The sequence below is a fragment of the Geotrypetes seraphini genome, chromosome 1 (genome assembly GCF_902459505.1).
Source record: "Geotrypetes seraphini chromosome 1, aGeoSer1.1, whole genome shotgun sequence".
Classification (NCBI taxonomy): domain Eukaryota; kingdom Metazoa; phylum Chordata; class Amphibia; order Gymnophiona; family Dermophiidae; genus Geotrypetes; species Geotrypetes seraphini.
Window position 1 is genome coordinate 183,651,132 of NC_047084.1, and position 13,702 is coordinate 183,664,833.

Here is a 13,702-nt window from a genome sequence, read left to right on the forward strand (position 1 = left end):
ATTTATGGCTTCCTTAGTATTTCTACTTCCTCAAGTGCATCACTCTGCACTTTACACTAATTTAAAAAAAAAAATTATATTCAAACAATTTTTATTGAGTTGTGCATGGTACAAACAGTTATAACTCAATCTGACATGTTAAAGCTCAGTTTAATCAGAATATCCCAAACCAATCATTAATATGTTTCATAATGCAACTGATAGACATGCATCATAAAGTCAACATTCCCCGTACACTCTTATCTACAGGTTTTGTTGCAGTCTTATAGAAGAGCCTGACTCATTTTCCTTTTCACAGATATAGTTGAACCATTTTAATGAGCCTATACTCATCTCACTCTGTTAAATGCACGGATAGCACTTGGAAGATGTACTGCCAATGTGGTATTATTAAAATATTATGAAGGCTTATTCTGCCCATTAACAACAATGGGTGTTCCTGCCAAAGCTGTAGCTGTGAGCGAGTAAATGAAATTAGAATACACACATTAAGGGAGTACAAATGTGATAAAAAGATGGTATATGAATTCCTAGATATTTGAAGGTTGTTGTTCACTGCAGTGGACAGGTGCTCGACCACTATGTTGGCATTTCAGGTAATGAGGGTAAAACTACAGACTTCGCAAGATTAAGCCTAAACCCAGAAAAGAATTCATATTCATCTACTTGTTCAAGAGCTAATTTCAAAGAGGGCTCCGGCTGGTTTAGAACAAGTAAGAGATTATCCGCAAATGCTAATGTTTTTATTTCCCCCGTAGTAAACCAGTCCTCCAACTTTTGCAAATTGACGTAAAGTACGTAATAGAGGCTCTAAAGTAAGAATGAACAGCAGTGGGGAGAGTGGACGGATATCATTGATGAGCAACAATGTACTGGGGTGGAATATAGTGCCCTAATGGCCTCAAGGTACCACCCCGGCAGATCAATGTGTTGTAAAGTATAAAAAAGAAGGACCAGCTGACATTATCAAATGCCTTAGCAGCATCCAAACTAGCTACTAAGGCAGGAATGTGCGAATGCTGAGAATATGCTAGTACAAGAAAAACCTTATGAATATTACAACAGATTGATGACCCTTGACAAATCCCATCTGGCCCTCACCCGCAAGGTCTGGAATATACAAGGTCAAATGAACAGCTAGAATGCGGGCCAATAATTTAAGATCTTTGTTAAGCAAGGAGATGAGCCTATATGAGTCTGGAGAATCAGCTGGTTTTCTGGGTCTCAAAATCAGAGATATCAAGGCCTTATTGGCAAAACGTGGAAACAATCCCTATTTGATGGTCACATCATAATAGGACAACAAGGGAGCACAAAGTCTAGTATCCAAAAGTTTATAGAGCTCTCCTTTGAACTTATCCAAGCCAGATGCCTTGTCACATTTAGTGTCTTATGGCTCTCGAAAATTATTTCGGTTACAATAGTGCATTTAAACATTCAATTGTATCAGGGGAAAGCTTGGGCATTCCAGAGGAATCAATATAATCTAGAATTAAACCATCAGAAAAAGGAGAATCTTTCTTGAAAGAAAGTGCTGCACCACCTCCTCCATCTGAGATACCAACACCCCATTTGAATCTCAAATTGAAAGGATTGGCATCCTACACTGCCAAGTAGCAGTAATTTTGACCAATAGCCTGTCAGGTTTGTTACCATCTTCTGATATCTTGCAGAGAATTCAAAGTAGCTTGTGCAGCTAGATAATTTTCTTGCAAAGTGCATTTTCCCAAAGTTATAATAACCTGAGCTATAATGTGTCCCCTAAGGATTATCTTAGAAGTCTCCTAAAAGAGTAACAGTGTGTCAGGGGTTACCAGTCCCACACAGTCTCAGATATACGATATAACACATAACATATTTATTCACTTATATACTGCAGTAACCTCTCAGTTCAACACAGTTAAACAAGCAAGAGACTGTACAATTAGAGTATTATAATCACACTGTGAACAAAGAGGGGCCCTATGGCAGGGACCTTGCTTGTGTCCCAGTTCCAGCTGTGACAAGGGCATACCAGCCAATGTAATTCAGCCATCCTCTGAGGTTGTCCCCACTGACAGCCTCAGACACTGCTTGCACAGAAGTAAAAGATTTCCAGGAGTGTCCCAGATCAACTTTTAAGAGTGGCTTGATAGAGTAACATAAAAATGTGTGGCACACAAAGGAGTAAACTATTTCCTGCATGCTTGTAATGTCGTTGAGGAATTCTGGAAACTTTTTTAATAGATCCCTCATAGTTCAGGCTGCCATGTTTTTTGCAATATCCTCGCAGAATCTCCACTTTATGAATATATTTGTTAATTTTAATCACCACCACATGTAGATATACCAATCATCCTGTTGGCACTCAATCCGATGGGCCTGCTCCAGACACAAGAGCCCAAACTGTCCAATAAGGCAAACATTTTTTTAGTTCAATTTATTAAAATTTTACAAAAGTATGAAACAGGAATAATGTAATGGAAACTACAATGTAAAAATGTAGTTAGTATAATACAAAATGTAATAAACATGTTATAAAGAACTTTTAATTCAGGAACACCATATCATAGCAAAAAGAAATTACAATTAGGACTAACTAGATATTCATATATTAGGTGAGGAGTGGAGTACATTATATAGCTATGTGATTTTAATGAAGGCAGGAAGAGAGAAAGTCAAGTTGTGAATAAAAAGTAAAATATTATCTGTATTTGTTGCTAATTTGATTTGTTTAGCTGTTTGAATACCTTGAAATAGTGGGCATTGTCTAATTAGAGATAATAAGGGTACCTCTCTTCAGATTAAAAGCAGTGGGAAGATGGTGGTCTGGTATAGTTTTGGTAAGCCCAGTAATCTCAAGTTCACTCTATAAATCATCCAGTTTCTCTGACTGGTCTGCCATGCGCTTCTCAAGTTCTGCTATGTAGTCCTCCACATTGGAGGTCCACTTCTCTAGGGATGTCATCTGATTTACAATATCAGCCAGCAACTTTTCCACTACTGTGTAACACTCAGCCAGTTGGTCTAAATGGAGGGGACAATGTCTTACTCACTGCTGCTGTAAGTTGTTCAAGCCGGTGAGCAATAAGTCCTGAAAGGGATGGATTCTGTGCGTCAGCCAGCTTGTCTTCATTGAGGCTGCTGCTTCTCCTTTTCTTTTTGTTCGTGTGGCTCATCATTGCAGTGCCAGACTTCATGAGATAAACATCCATAGCGCAGGGGACACACTGCCACTGCCCCTCTGATTTTTGCCAGCCGTGTACAGTTAAGAATTACAATTTTATAATTTTTGGAACAGGGCCCTGGAGTGGCACAGACATGTATCCTGCTCACTTAAGGCATCACAGGTTCTCCCTCTTTTTTTTAATTTATAAAATTTTTATTATACATGACAATCAGTGATTAAGAAATTTAACAATGTAATTAGGAAAATAGAGAAAAACAAAACCAAAATGTTTTTATAATTAAACAATATTAAGGAAAAATTCAAATCATACATTGTAATAAGTAGTCCACAATTACTGGGAAGGAGATACTACGAAAAAAGGAAGAGAGAAATGAAAACTAAGCAAAAATTTACTAGGAAAAAAACGCTTCCGATGCAGGTGGGGATCAAAAACACCTCATCTGGATAGTTAGGATCCTGTTTATTCTATTACTTTCCTGCAAATGTAGTTCTTTTAACCTGCAGAACTCAATTTATCTTCATATAAACCAAAATACTTCCTTCATAAGTATATTGCCAAAGTATAAATATTTTCGCTTTCATTTTAACCATATGGAGCTCATCTAATGAGAAGTGTCCGTTGGAAAAATATAAATATTTAATATGTCTTTCTAAAAATATATATTAGTATATATGCCCTTTAAAAGAAAAGTGTTCCTTCACTTCAAATGAAAAATAATGCAGTCATAAAAGAGTACAGGTAGAACTCAACTTGTTCAAACCCTAGCAGTAGAATGATTCATAATTTCAGACATAGCAAATATTTCCAGGGGGATTTCCTTCATCTAACATTTAAAATAGCTGCAACTTTCATCTCAATTTTTTTTTTTTTTTAATCATTTTTATTGAGAAGGGAAAAAATTTAATACGACACAAAAGAATACATTTGGAAAAAGACACCAAAACTAGTTACTTAGAAGCCAATGCACTAAATAAAGTTTACTTATTTTGCAAAGTATCTAATATAATAAAACGCTAGGCCACGCATACGCACTTCCTAAGTGTGCGCCGGTTTTACGTGAGCTGTAGCGACACATAGGAAGTGTGCATGCGCGGCTTACGATCTGTCCTTCTCCCTGTTGAAAGACATGCGCACTCGCGCCGCGTGTTCGCGCATCACAAAAGCTTCCCTGCTCTCCACTTCACAATACGGCCCTACCGGCCAAAGCGCGAGCGAGCTGCGGAAGTGGTGGTGGTGGTGGGCGCCCTCAGGTTTGACGTTAGGATGGTGGGGTGGGGAGGCCTGCGGAGCCCAGCAACTTTCCGCTACCCGAGTCATTTGCCGCCTCCCCCTTCCCTTCCCGCAGGCCCGACTGGCGATTTAAGCAGCGTGTGCAACAGTCTTCACACGCTGCTTTGGGCCCTTCTACTGCCCTGATTTGCTCTGGACGTGCCAGAGTAAATCAGGGCAGTAGAAGGACCCGAAGCAGCGTGTGAAGACTGTGGCACACGCTGCTTGAATTGCCATGTGTAGTCGGGCCCAAGGGAAGGGGGGGGGGGCGGCAAAGGACTCGGGCCCGCGTTTGTAGTCGCCACTGTGGGAAGGGAAAGGGGGTAGAGGAAACGCTAATGCTGCTGCACAGGGAACTGGTGTGGGGGGAGGGAATGCTGCTTTGGACACACAGACAGAGGGAGGAAGGGAGACAGAAAGACACAGGGGCAGGTGCACAGGGAACTGGTGTGGGGGGAGAGGGAATGCTGCTTTGGACAGACAGAGAGAGGGAGGAAGGGAGACAGAAAGAAAGAAAAGAAGAAAGACACAGGGGCAGGGAGACATACAGAAAGACAAACAGACAAAGGGGGCCAGGGACAGAGACAGACAGAAAGAAAGACAGTGGGAGTCGCGTCAGGAGGGGTGCGGGATGGTAGTGGACAGCCAAGGAAAAAGAAAGAAAGAAATACAGAAAGCGGCTAAGGAGAGAGAGAGAAAGAAATAAAGACAGACACACACATATATTCTAGCACCCGTTAATGTAACGGGCTATAAGACTAGTTAATGTATATTAAGAGAACTACAGTATTAGCATTCACAATCTTGTTTCCTCACATTCTGTCTTAACATGCATCGATTAGTTCACCTCAGCTTTATTGTATAAAATTATGCTAATAATGTAATGAGATGCAAAACAGCTTATCACCTATTAAAATGCAACAAAATCCATCATGTGAAAAGGTGCAAAATGAACACTGAACCAACAACATCTGCTGTGAAAACATTTTCACATTAGCCTGATAACATGCTCTTGTGCAGTGGTTCTCAACTCTGTCCTGGAGGACCACCAGGCCAATTGGGTTTTTGGGATAGCCCTGATGAATATGCATGAGAGAGATTTGCATATAACGGAGGTGACAGGCATGTGAATCTGCACCATGCATATTCATTAGGGCTATCCCTAAAACCCGACTGGCCTGGTGGTCCTCCAGGACAGGCTCTAGTGGGTATGCAGGGAAAAGAATACTTGTTTCTTTTTCCTTTTTTTAATTTCTTTAATTTAGGTTTGTTTCATGCACAAATGTGGTTCTTTCAGGATATTTAGGATTATTTTCTTCTTGTGTGTCAAATTTTTAAAACTATTAGCGTATTGAAGTGGACATGAAGTTGCATGAGGTATGAAAACAAGCCTGTGTAGAAGATGCACAAGCCTGGGTTATTAAGACTTTAATAATAACAACAACAACAACTTTATCTTTCTATACCACCATAGTCAGTCGATTCCCTTCCTGTGCCTGTGAAAAAGAAAACCTTGATGTATGCAGTGGTGGCCAAAACAGCAAACAGAATGCTAAAAAATTAAGAAAGGGATATAAAGTAAGACAAAAAATATTATAATACAGATACAAGATCCTTTATCTGAAATCCTTGGGACCAAGCATATTTCGTTTTCGGATTGGTAATGTTAAAGTCAGGAAAACACAGACTTTAAAACCATAAAATTGCCACCAAACTTTTTCTTACTTCAAAATAAGACAAAAACATTGACCTCCCTCTTCTACGAAACCGCGCTAGCGTTTTTTAGTGCAGAGAGCCGCACTGAATGGCCTGTGCTGCTCTTTACACTCAGAGTTCCTATGAGCGTCAGGAGCAGTGCAGGCCATTCAGCGCAGCTCTCTGCGCTAAAAAACGCTAACGTGGTTTCGTAGAAGAGAGGGTAAATGTTTCAAAAACTTCAAACACAAACTTGTTCACCAAATAATCTGGTCTTGCTGACACATCCCTGCTGCAAATTTTCATGTAGGACAGATATAAAATATATAATAATAAAACGCTAAGCGCGCATGTGCACTCTTAACGCTGTGTTGCCTGATCTGTAGTTCCGTGGCCGGCAGAGTACGCATGGGCGCTTACCACGCATCTCTCTGTCTTGCAGCGGGCTTGCCAGCTCCAGCCAAACAAAGCTCATTTTTTTGTTCAAAGCCCCTGCCGTGGCTCCTCTATCGAACCTCACCAGAGTCGGAGAAGACTTCCGACTCTGGTGGGGATCGGGAGAAGAGATGCAGCGTCGGCTTTGAACTAAAAAAATGAACTTTGTCTGGCCGGAACCGGCAAGTCCGCTGCGAGACAGAGAGTTGGCATCTGAATATTAACAGCGACTCAGCAACGCTTCCGAAGCAGGTGGGGATCTAGAGAGGAGCAGCGAAGGCAGCTTTTAAAACAAAAATAAACTTCTCAAAGTAACTAAGGGAGCCGTTAGCCTAAGGGTAGTCTAAAAACAAAGTTGCCAAAATTCAGTTGTAGGAGTCAAGCTTACTTCTGACCGGCTTCCTTATAGCCCTCCCCTCCCTTCCTGCGGTCTTGATTACAAACCTGCCAATTCCAGCAGCGTGTGCAGCATACTACACACGATGCTTCGGGGTCTTCTACTGCCCTGATTTGCTCTGCCGCGTCTCTGATGATGTCATCAGGGACGTGCCAGAGTAAATAAGGGCAGTAGAATGTCCCGAAGCAGCGTGTGTACAGTGCTGCACACGCTGCTGGAATCGGCAGATTTGTCAGGACCGCGGGAAGGGAAGGGGGGGCAGTAAGGGAGCCGGCCAGACCGCGGGAAGAGAAAGGGGAGGTAGGGGAAATGCTGCTGCTGCACAGGGAAGTGGTGTGGGGGGAGGGAAATGGAGGGGGAGGGAATGCTGCTGCTGTGGCTGCTGCACAGGGAATGTTGCTGCATAGGAGGCAGGGAGAGAGACAGAAGATAGAAAGAAAGAGACAGCAGGAGGAACGGAGACAAAGAAAAGAAGAAAGACACAGGGGCAGGGAGAGACACAGAGAGAGACAGACAGAAAGACAGCAGGAGGGAAAGAGAGAGACAGAAATAAAGACAAGACATATATTCTAGCACCCGTTAATGTAACAGGCTAAAATACTAGTAAAATATATAATAAAATATAGGCATGCACAGCCCCAACAATTTTCTAATCTAATCTGGAATTTCTGAATCGCACTATGTCTAAATGGATTCAAGGCGACTTACAATTTGAATTTATGGGTATACAAATTGGGGAAAATGGAGGGAAAATGCTTGAGTACCTGATTGTAAAAACCGCTTAGATAACCTTGATAGGCGGTATATATAAAAATCCTAATAATAATAATAATAATATAATAATATAATATAATAATAATATAATATAAGATGTACATTGCAACCAAAAAAAGTGATGGAATTCAAAACAGAGTGGGATAAACAGAGGATTTCTAATTAGAAAACGAAGAATGTAAATTAAAGAGCTAAAGCCGGTACTGGACAGACTTCCACGGTCTGTGTCCCATATGTGATAATTTGGTGTAGGATTGGTCTGGGGAGGGTATCAATGGGAACTTCACTAACCTGGAACATGAGGATGTTACTGGCCAGATTTTATGGTAGATATCCTGCAAACAGGATGGTGAGTGAGCTTCAACGGCAACTTCAGCATTTGGAACCCAAGACAATACCAGGTGGACTTTACAGTCTATGACCCAGAAATATCAAAGAAGAGACAAGTTAATTTAATCATGTATTTTTAAATGGGTAGAACTAATGGGCAGACTGGATGGACTGTTCAGGTTATCTGCTGTCATTTACTATGTTACTATATGTAAAATAGAAGAAGATACAGTTCTATAGAGAGATAGGAATTGTTCAGTTTTGAGTAGTGCAGAGTAGTGCTGCCCGATTCAGGAAAAATATTTTGATTCGATTCAGCATATTTGAATCGATTTTTCGATTTGATTTTCCTGCCGAATTGGGTGGGTTTTTTATTTTTATTTTTTCAAACATCCTGGTGGGTTTATTTTATAGCCTCTTCACCCCTTGTATAGCTTCTAACCAGTAAAGTGTAGCAAACTCAATACTAAAATCAATGGCCAGCATTAAATGATATGAAATGAGATAAATCCATATGTTAAAAAATGTGTAAATATATAATTGAAAAACACAAAGGTACATGGTGTTAAAAAGGAATCTGAAGTGTATATAACATAAGATCAGATGAAATGTCCATGTGGTCTGTGGAAAACATAATATTAAACGACCAGACAGAATGGAAACCAGCAGATGAAACAAACTGTAAAGACAAACATTGCGAGATATGGAATCAATGAACCAGCAGAGCACAACAGAGTAACTTGTACAATTATATGTTAAGCGGAAGGAAAGCTAAACGGACCAAATGAAGCAGTGAGTATAATGAAAGAAGGATGGTGCCATAGTGGAAATGGAGCCAAAAACAAAACTCGACCATCAGGAAAAACAAACCAGACAGGACAATGTGTTAGACTGATTAGAAAATGGTGCCGGTACCGGAACAGATAAAGAAGCCCAAGGTAAACCAGAGAAGTTAAAACTATATGCTGGGACATCACAGAAAATATAAAAACCTCGACTGAAAAACACTGTTTAATGAGCAATAACGCTGAAAAGAAAAAAGTAAGGTAACCAAGCCAAGAAATAAAAGCTGGGAGACTGGAAGATAATACAGGGAAGGCGTCCTTGCCTTGAGAAGAACTGAACCAGCATGTTCGGCTGAGCACTATGAAAACGAAAGTGAAAACAATGCGAAAAAAGGGGGATTTAAATGCTGGAACTGGTACTGGTCACATGATCAAAAACAGGTTGCCGTATTAGCTAAAGGTAATACAGGGAGGCCAGGGGGGAAGCCGGAGGATGCTGCAAAGGCCTATGCAGCACTTCCCGACTGATCCTCGCCCCCTAAAGCAGGAGCGGCAGCGGAAGTGGACAGCCAGCAAGAGACAGTGCTGCCACTCCTGATTTAGGAAGGCACGGGTGAAGGGTAAGTCATCAAATCGGGAGGCTGATTTTTTTTTTTAAAATTGAACCGATTCGAATCGATTCAACCGATTCAAATCGGCAAATTGATTCGAATCATGAATCGGGCAGCACTAGTGCAGAGGTGGTTAATAGATTTGAGCTGGTATGTTGCATAGTATACTGTAGGTACCAAGTTGGATCTGAGAGTTAATTGTCAGTAGATATATGGAGTTGTAGAGATAGGTTTTTAGCTTCTTACGAAACATGAGTTAGTTTAGTTTGGATCTGATGGTAGTTGGGAGACTGTGCCTTGCTTTTGCACCAATATATATGAACATGGTGTTGAATACAGGGAGTCCCTGGGTTAAGAATGAGTTATGTTTTTAAAGCTGTTCATAAATCAGATTTGTATGCAACTCAAAACTTGTAGATTTTAAGATTCTTGCTACTTACCGCTGCTTCCTGCAGACAAAAGGACCAACTGTCCCTACCAGTATTCCCTCTAAGGTACAGCATGCACAACCACATACACTTCTTAATGTGGCCATGCATCATTCCTGAACCTGCTACAGGAGAAGTGTAGGAGTCTATGCCATTGGAAATACTGTTCTGTGAAATCAAATGAAGCCGCAACTGCGTTCTTAAGTACAAGTCAGTGTCTGTAACTCGGGGACTGCCTGGATGCGTTTGTACTCTAGGGGCTCCTTTTACTATGGTGCACTAGCGTTTTTAGCACACGTACAAAGATTAGCGCGCGCTAGCCGAAAAATTACCATCTGCTTAAAAGGAGGCGGTAGTAGCTAGTGCGCACACTAAAACCACTAGTGCGCCTTTGTAAAAGGAGCCCTAGGTTTTTTGTTGAGGGAAGGTTCCGCTAGAACTTATCAAGATTTCTGGGTGAATAGGATCAGGCTGAGGAGAATAAGTGATATGGTGGAGTTTCTGTGGAACATTATGCAGGAAATTTTTAAATTTATTCGGGCTGGGACAGGTAGCCAGAGTAAATTGTTTGCGGTAGGTAGAAATCGAGTAGTATTTCTTCAGCCTGAATATGAGTCTTATTGCTGTGTTTTGTATGAACTTCAGATTGCTGACAACAGTTGATGAACAAGCACTAAGTTGTTTATGGAAAGAGTGTGAACCATTCATAAAGGGCCCCTTTTAAAAAGCTGTTAACAAGCACCTTGTTTATAGAAAGAGTGCACATTACTGGTGAAAGAGTCGCAAACATTAAACACTTCAAATACAAACTTGTTCCAGTCTTTAGTCACACATACAAGGGGCTGCTGAAAATTTCTCAGTCCTGCCAAGAAGAGAATGATGTGGAGCCAGAAACTTACAAGTTCTTCCACACTTTTCATTTCATATCACTGAAACAAAAAGTGTCTAGAACCAGTAATACAATATGATCAAGTTCAAAGTTGAAGTAGGAATATCAAAGGGAAAGAGAACCACAGCGACAACTTTTAACTTCAAGAAAGGAAACTACGAAGCGATGAGAGTAATGGTAAGGAAGAAACTTAGGAACAGCTCAAAGAAATTGCAGACTGTATAGCAAGCCTGGTCTTTATTCAAGGACATGGTGAGCGAGGCGCAAAATCTGTATATCCCCAGATTTAGAAAAGGATGCAAAAAGAGCCGAACAAAAGACCTGGCGTGGATAACTAAAGAAGTGAAGAAAGTGATAGGAGATGAGAAAAATTCATTTCAGAAATGGAAAAAAGGACAAAACCGGGGAGAACTGGAAAGAGCACAGGAAGCATCAATAAGAATCTCACCGCGTGATTAGAAGAGCAAAAAGAGAATATGAAGAGAGGCTAGCCAGGGAAGCATGAAATTTCAAACCGTTCTTCAGATATGTTAAAGGGAAGCAACCGGCAAGGGAGGAGGTGGGACCACTGGATGATGGAGATAGGAAAGGAGTGGTGAAGGAGGAAAAAGAAGTGGTGGATAGACTAAACATGTTCTTTTCATCAGTATTTACAAAAGACGACGCATCCAACGTGCCGGAACCTGAAAAAATCTTCAAAGGAGATCAAGCAGAAAAATTAACATCCATGGAGGTAAGCCTTGAGGACGTACATATGCAGATTAAAAAACGACAAATCTGCGGGCCCGGACAGAATCCACCCTAGGGTATTGAAAGAATTAAAGGAGGAAATAGCGGAACTACTACAGCAGGTTTGCAATCTATCCCTGAAAAAAGGCGTGATCCAGGAGGATTAGAAGATATCAAATGTTACGCCCATCTTTAAAAAAGGATCAAGAGGTGACCCGGGGAACTACAGACCGGTAAGTTTGACTTCGGTTCCGGGGAAGATGGCGGAAGCGCTGATAAGACAGCACCAATGAGCATCTAGAAAGGAATAAACTGATGAAAACAAGCCAACATGGCTTCTGCAAGGGAAGATCGTGCCTAACGAACTTATTGCACTTCTTTGAAGGAATTAACAAACGAATGGCCAAAGAGGACCCCATAGACATTGTATACCTAGATTTCCAAAAAGCCTTTGACAAGCTACCCTATGAACGCCTACTATGGAAACTGAAGAACCATGGAGTGGAAGGAGACGTACATAGATGGATCAAAAATTGCTTGGCGGGTAGGAAGCAAAGGGTAGGAGTGAAAGGCCACTACTCTGACTGGAGGAGGGTCAAGAGTGGTGTTTCACAGGGGTCTGTACTCGGACCGCTGCTGTTCAATGTATTTATAAATTATCTTGAAATAGGGACGAAGTGCGAAGTAATAAAATTCGCAGATGACACCAAACTATTTAGTGGAGTTGGGACTAAAGAGGACTATGAGGATTTACAAAGGGACCTGAACAAACTAGAAGAGCGGGCAAAGAGATGGCAGATGAAGTTTAATGTGGAGAAATGTAGGAATGTAGGAAACAGAAACCCGAAGTACAGCTATACGATGGGAGGGCTGGTAATAGGTGAAAGTACCCTAGAAAAGGACTTGGGGGTAATAGTGGACAAGACAATGAAGCCATCGGCACAGTGTGCAGCGGCCTCTAAGAAGGCGAATAGAATGCTAGATATTATCAAGAAAGGTATTACAATCAGAACAAAAGAAGTTATCCTGCCATTGTATCAGGCGATGGTGCGCCCGCATCTAGAGTACTGCGTCCAATATTGGTTGCCATACCTTAAGAAGGATATGGCAATACTTGAGAGGGTTCAGAAAACAGCAATGCGATTGATAAAAGGTATGGAAAATCTTTCATATGCCGAAAGATTAGAGAAACTGGGGCTCTTTTCCCTGGAAAAGCAGAGGCTTAGAGGGGACATGATAGACTTACAAGATCATGAAGGGCATAGAGAAAGTGGATAGGAACAGATTCTTCAAACTTTCGAAAACTACAAGAACGAAAGGGCATTCAGAAAAATTGAGAGGGGACAGATTCAGAACCAATACTAGGAAGTTTTTCTTCACCCAAAGAGTGGTGGACACCTGGAATGCCCTTCCAGAGGGTGTGATAGGACAGAGTACGGTATTGGGGTTCAAGAGGGGATTAAATAATTTCCTAAAGGAAAAGGGAAAAGAAGGGTATAGATAGAGGATTACTATACAGGTCCTGGATCTGATGGGCCACCGCGTGAGTGGACTCCTGGGCATGATGGGCCTCTGGTCTGACCCAGCAGAGGCACTGCTTATGTTCTTATTTCACAGTTCTCTTCAATGAGCTCTTGGGGCTGGCACAAAGTGCTTATGCAATCAATCACTATAATGTTTCTCTGGTTACCCATGCTTTCTTGTTAATGTTAACAGTGCACAGGTAGATGTCATACACCCTTCAAATATTGGGGATGCTGGCTTTTTCCAATCACAGCCAACTTTAAATTTGAGCAAGCCTACAGCATTGCTGCATGCAAGAACAGTTATCCTGTCCTTTGTGTCCTTAAAAGGAGATCATTCATCAGCTGTTGTCAGCATTTTTCTAGGAACCTAGCTCAGTAGAGAGCTGTTTTATCATCATTGTAAATTTGCTCAGGACTAAGGTCTCCATCAGATAGCCTCTTAGCAAATTCAATGCAACTTTCAGCTGCCTCATAATCAGCAGAAGTATTTTCTCCACAGATTTTGAGATATTTAACACCATGGTGTTTCTTAAATTTCTGCAGTCAACCTTCTGAATATTCACACTCATCGTCAATGTTCAGTTCTCAATGGTATTTTTTGGCAAGCTTCATTACTAACAAAACCAGACAACGGTACATGTTCATGCCTTCTTTGCTAAATTCA

At 41.2% G+C, this 13,702-nt stretch overlaps 1 protein-coding gene across 2 annotated transcripts in view; it reads right to left on the minus strand.

The window, feature by feature from the left end:
* FBXO8 (F-box protein 8) overlaps positions 1-13,702 on the minus strand; it is a 122,527-nt gene that overhangs the window by 76,235 nt on the left and 32,590 nt on the right. Inside the window, exon 1 of one of the 2 annotated variants that reach the window (XM_033942675.1) lies at positions 8,032-8,094. The exons of the other annotated variant lie outside the window; for it this stretch is intronic. The gene's annotated coding sequence lies outside the window, so the exon portion shown is untranslated. Of the gene's footprint in view, positions 1-8,031; positions 8,095-13,702 lie in introns of those variants that run through there. 2 annotated transcript variants of the gene reach the window in all.